The 7,984-nt window shown below is 35.3% G+C and overlaps 1 non-coding gene across 1 annotated transcript; it reads left to right on the top strand.

Annotated features, from left to right (window-relative positions):
- Window positions 1-6,455: 6,455 nt before the first annotated feature.
- TRNAI-AAU (transfer RNA isoleucine (anticodon AAU)) lies at window positions 6,456-6,529 on the top strand. The gene has a single exon. It is a non-coding gene; the product is annotated as a tRNA-Ile (tRNA).
- The last annotated feature ends 1,455 nt before the right edge of the window (window positions 6,530-7,984 follow it).

Genomic DNA, 7,984 nt, shown 5'->3' with positions numbered 1-7,984 from the left:
TTTTGGTATTTAATCTCTTATATATATACGTATAATTATGTAATATGCTGATTAAAGTTATTTTTGAGTCCTATAACTATTAATTATGTATTATGTATCTATATATCTCACATTTGAAACTTAATCTAATTTTGTAAATTCTTTGTATATATATATGTATGGTTTTTACTTGTTTGATTCTTTGGTAAATGATTTTTGGGTTATTAATGTTGGTTTAGTACATATTATGTAAAAACTATCTTGTTATAAAGGTGATTTTCATATGTTTTGATTATAATATAATATACTTAGTATATGTTTCATCATTATACCTATACTTAGCTATATTATATGGTACCTTTTACTTATTTTTTAAGCTATAGATATATCATTATTTTTGGTTAATATATATATATATATATATATATATATATATATATATATATATATTCCTTTTCTTATTCTTTGGACATTTATGGATATATATTTTAAATGGATTTTGTTTGGTAATTGTGATTTAATTTGTTGTGATTATGATAAGTAAATATTCAATTGAGTGAAAAAGGGGAAAATAAATCACAAAAAGAGACTTCAACTTGTTTATTTAAACTTAAGTTTTCTAGATATTCTTAAAGTGTAAATAACGTTTTCTTGACATTTTTAAACCACTTCCTAAAACATCACGTTTTAAAACCTTAATTCGTTCCAACGACGGATTAAGCGAACCTCTTAATTAAAATTGCTTTTAATTGTAAATAATAGAGCTTTTGAATCGTTTTCCTAACTAAAGGATTTTTGGTACAAAATAAATTGACTTGTATGATTAATCACGTTTTTTTAGATTAAAATAGTTTGCTCAAATGTTTTCAAACGCTCGAGTCGTTCCAACGGCGATTCGAGTGATCATCATTAATGGGCTTTGAAACGTACCTAAATCGTTCCAATGTCGATTAAGACACGAACCATGTAAATAAACTCGTTTTTTGGGAATGGAATTAGCTTAGAATTAGTGTAAAGCATAAATAACACAGTAAATAAATCAATTCTTTCTTCTCCCCTTCTCTCTCCTATATACTTTAAATTTATGCAAAATTGGTGATTCTTTACTAAAATGGCTTTTAAATGACATGCTCAAAACGGTTTTCAAAACGAGAAAGAAAAGGTTTCAAATGAATTTTAAACTTAAAGAAATATGCGTTTAGTCCGTTATCGCATAACACGCTGAGTAGGAGGCCGGTGGTTCATAACCGGGCGATGTCGGGATGCCTAGTAGCCTTTCTCCGGAAAGGAGTTAGCCTTCTCGGCTCGTACCTAAGTTTCCCGAACCCTCACCGGTCTCCCGTAAAGGATCGGTGTTCATTTTCCCATTTCTTGGGTGGCGACTCTTCCATACTCCGAGCTCCGGTCCTACCGAGCAGCTTGATTCCATGATTGGTTGCTTTCGGCACCAATCACCGCTTACGTCGCCATGAAGTGTCCACCCCCCGGTCCGTCCGGGAGATTAGGTCGCGGCACCTCGTCTAACACCAGTGTGGTCCTGATCACCAGACTTCCTAAGAATGGCTCCTCCATTCTTAAGTTTCAACAGAGAAGCAAGGTAAGTGGGGTTGATGAAGATGGTTTTGTCCTTTACCTTGGTGACTAAGTAATCCTGGTTATCGTCAGCGACATGAAGGTTGTGGTAAAATTCCCTTACCAAGTCAGGGTAGGTGGGATCTCTTATTGAGAACATCTCGGTCCAGCCATTCTTCGAGATCCACTCATAGAATGGTTGCTCAGTTTCCATAAACTCTTCTGAGAACCACCTTGAGTGGTCAATCTTATATCCCCTGACGTTCTCATAGACCTTGGTGTAAGTTCGTTCCTTAGGTTTCTTTCCCTTAGAGGAAGTACCTTGGTCAGCTTTTCCCTTAGAAGAGACAGGTAAGTCAGCTTGGGTTTTCTTGCTTGGTGTAGTAGCTTTGGCGTGGTCACGCTGAGTAGAAGGCCTAGGATTTTCATCGGAGCGGTTCTGGGAGTGATCGGCACCGGAGATGTTCAATGAAAATTTTGTCATGGTTTCAGAGAAGTTTGGGAAGATTTGAGAATTTGAGAGAGAAAGTATGGATGCTAGAAAAATCTGTAAGCATAAATAAATAAAAGTGGGGAATTACCCACTATTTATAGAGGTGACCGGTTGATCTTATCAAATCCATGTGTCAGTTTGACCTTGGGATTTTCAACCGATAAGGATTCTGGCATTTATGACACATTCGGCGCAAAGATTCCTAATTATTACGCTTACGTCATTCTAGGTGGCTATTCGCGTGCTTTAGTATTAAATGCAACAGATCTTTTACTCAGTGTTAAAATTCTAACCGTTCTATATTCTGAGTAGTCAGTTTAACGCAAAACGGATGGTTTGAGTGATTGGTTACTCAGTCTGAGATAACCACTCAGTGTGCATATTTACTCAGCATGTGATATTCATTGATTTGGCATAAAACACTCAGCATGGTAATGCATATATCACACATTGTACTTTGGAATTTATGAAAGAGGATTAAACATACCAATGGCTTCTCTAAGTATGTTGAATTGCTCACGTGCTAGTGGCTTTGTGAAGATGTCAGCAAGCTGTTCATCTGTTGCAACATAGTTCAGCTTGATTTCTCCTTTCAGTACATGATCTCTGATGAAATGATGTCTTATGCTGACATGTTTAATCCTGTTGTGCTGGATTGGGTTCTTTGATAAGTCAATGGCACTCTTGTTGTCACATTTGACTTCAATTATTTTAGTCTGAACACCATAATCTTCGAGCAGTTGTTTGATCCAAAGGACTTGGGCAACACAGCTTCCAGCAACAATGTACTCAGCTTCAGTGGTTGACAAGGCTACTGATGACTGCTTCTTACTGAACCAAGACACAAGACAGCTTCCAAGGAAATGGCAGCCTTCTGAGGTGCTTTTACGTTCAAGCTTGTCTCGTCCGTAGTCAGCATCAGTGTATCCAATGAGTGTGAAATCATAAGTGTTGGGATACCATAAACCTGCATTCACTGAGCCTTGCAAATATCTAAGGATTCTTTTTACGGCTATGCAATGAGATTCCTTAGGGTTAGATTGATATCTAGCACAGTAACATACTGAGAACTGAATGTCCAGTCTACTGGCTGTTAAGTAAAGTAAAGAGCCAATCATACCTCGGTACAATTTGCTGTCTACTGACTTACCATTCTCGTCAGCGCAGAGGACAGTGTCAGTGCCCATAGGGGTAGATACTGGCTTGCAGTTTTACAGTTCATATTTCTTCAATATCTCCTTGGCATACTTAGTTTGACTGATGAAGATGCCATTTTTCACTTGTTTGATTTGAAGTCCAAGGAAGAAGTTGAGTTCTCCCATCATTGACATTTCAAACTCAGTCTGTATTTGCTTACTAAATTCCTTGCACATTGACTCATTAGTGGCACCGAAAATAATATCATCAACATAAATTTGAGCCAGCAGGGTATCTTTACCCTTTCTCTTAATGAATAAGGTTGTATCAGCTTTGCCTCTGACATAATTTCTAGTCATCAGGAAACTGGTCAGCCTCTCATACTAAGCATGTGGTGCTTACTTGAGGCCATACAGAGCCTTTTTGAGTTTATAAACGTGGTTTGGGAACTTGGGATCCTCAAACCCAGGAGGCTGATTAACATAAACTTCCTCGTTTATAACTCCATTAAGGAATGCACTTTTAACATCCATTTGAAATAACTTAAAATTCATATAACTTGCATAAGCACATAAAATTCTAATAGCTTCTAGCCTTGCCACTGGGGCAAAGGTCTCACCATAGTCAATACCTTCTTGCTGACTGTAGCCTTGAGCTACAAGTCTTGCCTTGTTCCTGACTACGTTCCCTTGTTCATCCAGCTTGTTGCAGAAGACCCATCTTGTTCTTATGGTCTTCTGATTCCTTGGATGTGGCACTAACTCCCATACTTCATTTCTTCTGAATTGATCAAATTCTCATTGCATTGCACTCATCCAGAATTCATCGTGCTCAGCTTCAGCGAAATTCTTTCGTTCCCGAACTGAGACGAATGCTACGTTGCTGAGGTATCTCCTGAGTTGTTTTCTTATCATCAGGGTGTTCTCAGTAGCATCAAGAATGGCACTTTCTGAGTGTCCTCTTGGAATTCTGATTTCCTTTGGTAGAGTGATGTCTTGAGCTGGTTGTGTTTCAACAATCTCTACAAGTGTAGATTGGTCAGTGAAAGAAATTTGAGTTTCACTTTTACCTTTAGTCAGCCCTTGAGGCAGTGACTGTTTGTTGATCAGTGGATACTGAGTATGGTTCATCCTCAGTCAGCTGGTTGTCTTTTCCTGCAGGTTTAGTTTCATCGAACTCAACATGTACTGACTCTTCTAAAACTTGAGTCCGTTTATTGAAAACTCTATATGCTTTGATGTTTGTTGAGTAGCCCAAAAAGATAGCTTCGTCAGCTTTTGAATCAAACTTTGCAAGGCTGCCCTTAGTATTTAGAATAAAACATTTACAGCCAAAGGCACGAAAGTATCCAATATTGGACTTTCGTCCTTTCCAAAGTTCGTAAGGGATTTTCTTTAATATAGGTCTAACTAGAGCCCTATTAAGAATGTAGCACGCTGTGTTAACAGCTTCTCCTCAAAAGTACTTTGGAAGCCTATTCTCACTCAGCATTGTCCTGGCTATTTAAACCAAGGTTCTGTTCTTCCTTTTAACTACCCCATTCTATTGAGGAGTTCTAGGAGCAGAAAAGTTATGGTCAATGTCGTTGGCTTCACAGAATTCAACAAACTGTTGGTTTTTGAATTCTCCACCATTATCACTTCGGATGTGAGCTAATTTTGGGTCTTTATCATTTTCAAGTTTTCTTACTAATGTTGAAAACGTCTCAAAGGTTTCATCTTTTCTACTTAGCAGGATGACCCAAGTGTACCGAGTAAAGTCATCTACAATGACCAAGGTAAATCTCCTACCACCCAAGCTCAGCGGCTGGACTGGTCCGAAGAGATCCAAGTGTAGTAACTCTAATGGATGCTGGGTTGAGACAACATTTTTACTATGAAAAGATTTTCTAGTTTGTATTCCATACTGACAAGCATTGCATAATTGATCTTTTTCAAATTTTAGTTCTGGCAAACCCTCAACCAATTGCTTTCTTGCTAATTTGGCCAGGAGGTCCATGCTCACATGACCAAGTCTCTTGTGCCATAGCCAGGAATTTTCTTCCTTTGACACTAAGCACACAATTTTTGAAAACTTCTTTTCTAGACTCAGCATAAAGACATTACCAATACGTGGGGCAGTTAAAATTAACTCATTCGTTTTCCCTCTAGTATTTTACATTCAGTGTCATCAAATATAACTTTTCTCCCATTGTCACATAGCTGAGCTACGTTGAGTAAGTTATATTTGAGTCTGCTGACTAAGGAGACTGACTCAATAGTAGGATTGACACCAATGGTTCATGACCCTACTATCTTACCTTTTAGGTTCAACAGGTAAAGCATCATATTTCATTTTATGAGGACATAATTGGACAGTGTCTCCAGTCTTTCCACAGTGTACCTCGTGGGAAACCAACTTTCTATAGTGGACATCAGGGGGGACTTAAAGTAAAGATATGGGAACCAATGGCTAGTTAATATTTTAACGTGTTTTATTAGCCAATTAAAAAGCAGAAAAAAATCAGAAAGTATACATATCAATCCATCGTGGAAGTCAAAATAGAGGATACTCAATATGGTGGAGAACGTGGATAAGTGGAAGCAAGCAGGAAGTTACCTTCAACATCTATAAAAGGAAGGAATCACGATGAGAACGCCCCAACTCAACAACTCAACAAACCCAATAAAAAAACTCTTGCAAATTACCTCTAGACTTCAGCAATTTAGAATCTGCAATCATTCCTTTAGTTTCAATTTTCAGATCCAAAGTTCATTTATCTTTTCCAGCACAATTTTATTTTAATTGTTGTTTCATCATTTTCTGTAATGTCGATATCGTTTTGATAATCGAATCTTTTAAGAATTTTCGATCTCTTTAATTCTTACAATCGTTTGTTATGTAGAAGTTAGAAAGCACACTCAATTTCACTCTATAGTTCGAGAATACTATAATTCTCTAACACACCCGCAATTTTCCACAAAAAAGCTAAACACTAACAAAGTATTTGCCCTAAAAGTTACATAGGCGCAGAAGGTGAACAAAATCAGCTAATCATGACAAAAGTTTACTTCAATATAACCTTGCTACTCTTTGATTTCTTCATCGAGTCGTTTAAATTAGAGATATGGAGTTAAAATTGTATGTACACAATAAACTTTAATGAGTCAATGGTCTTGTATATCTTCCTAGCATTTTGTTATTTAGATTCTTTAGAGCAGAATGATTCACTCCAAAAATTACTAAGATAAAGAAAAGACATTAGTAATATACTAATCAGTTGGGGTAACACACAGGTCTATTAGCTCAGCTGGTTAGAGCGTCGTGCTAATAACGCGAAGGTCGCAGGTTCGAGACCTGCATGGGCCAAATTTATTTTTTTATGTAATACATCTCCAATCTATTCAAGTTTTTCAAAAACTGCAACTGACTCCTTAAACTTCAAAATATTACAACTAACTCCCTCAACTTACTTATTTGGAATAAATAATCCTTCAAATTACTTATTTGAAACTTTGAAACAAATAACCCCTAAATAAAAAAAAAACCTTTCAAAGTAACATTGCAAAAATAAAAAATTTCCAAAATATCTAAAACTGCGTTGATAAAAGTATCACATATTTAGACTTATTTGAGGGGTTATCGGTTCCAAATAAACAAATTGATGGGGTTAATTTCAACATTTTGAAGTTTAGGGAGTCAGTTGCAGTTTTTGGAAAGTGAAAAAAAAACTCCCAAAATCACAGTTTTAGACCTATTTTGAGGGTTATTGTTTCCAAATAAATAAGTTGATGAGGTTAGATGTAACTTTTTGAAGTTCAGGGAGTTAGTTCAAGTTTTTGGACAACTTGACCCAGATGTGGATATATTAAACCTTTTTTTAAGTCTTTCTTTAGTTTCTTAAAAAAAAAAAATTTAAGAGACACAAATTAATAGTCTAAATGTAATAAATTAATGAATTCACGGTTGAATTAAGAGTATTTCTAATGAGGTATAATATGAACCACTCATTATACTCCTTCATTAAACTCTAGAGCGAGTTTAATATATTGAGTACCAACCATTCAATATATATTGAGTGGTTTATTAAGCTTTTAACTATTTTTATTGGATCTCTTTATCCGTTTGAATTATATCTGTTCTCCATTATTTATTGTTTATACCTTTTTCGGATTTAGCAAGAGCGAAAACGATTTATTTTATACGTTGATCAATATATCTACGTGGTTGCAATAAACGAAATGACTCAGATCCGAATGTTCGGAAGGGCCTAAATGATGAAGATTTGATTGCAATTGCTTTTCTGCTGATTTGGATTTCAATGAAGTATATGTTTTTTTTGTTGGTTTTGTACCTTTTATGGCTTTTATGCTCTTTGTAGTTATTTTCATCCCATTGTGGATTTTGTAAGGTTTTTTACCTTTCCCATTTCTTGTTGTACTTGTCGTATTTAATAAAGATATATGCACTTTCATAGAAAAAAAAACTATTTTTATAATATATTTTTAATTTTTAAAATAATATGATAGGTTTAATTAATTGGTGGATCCTTTATGATTGACTCGTGATAGAGTTTAACAATTGAAATTAATAATTTAATAAAATGAAATTTATTATAAAAATCTTACAATAGTAATGTGTCATATATATTGAGTGGTTGTGAGTATAAACTATTGGAGATGTTGTAACTAGCAGTCTTATATTGTAGGTGTTATACATTTTTTATCACCCATTAATAGTGTAAATATAATAAATGAATGAATTAATGTTTTGGGACAGCAGATTCACCAATTAATAGTCTAAATACATAAGGAAAAAAACCAA

The sequence above is a fragment of the Euphorbia lathyris genome, chromosome 10 (assembly GCF_963576675.1).
Source record: "Euphorbia lathyris chromosome 10, ddEupLath1.1, whole genome shotgun sequence".
Lineage (NCBI taxonomy): Eukaryota > Viridiplantae > Streptophyta > Magnoliopsida > Malpighiales > Euphorbiaceae > Euphorbia > Euphorbia lathyris.
Note: the sequence above shows the minus strand (reverse complement) of the source record. Positions and strands in the feature narration are given on the sequence as shown.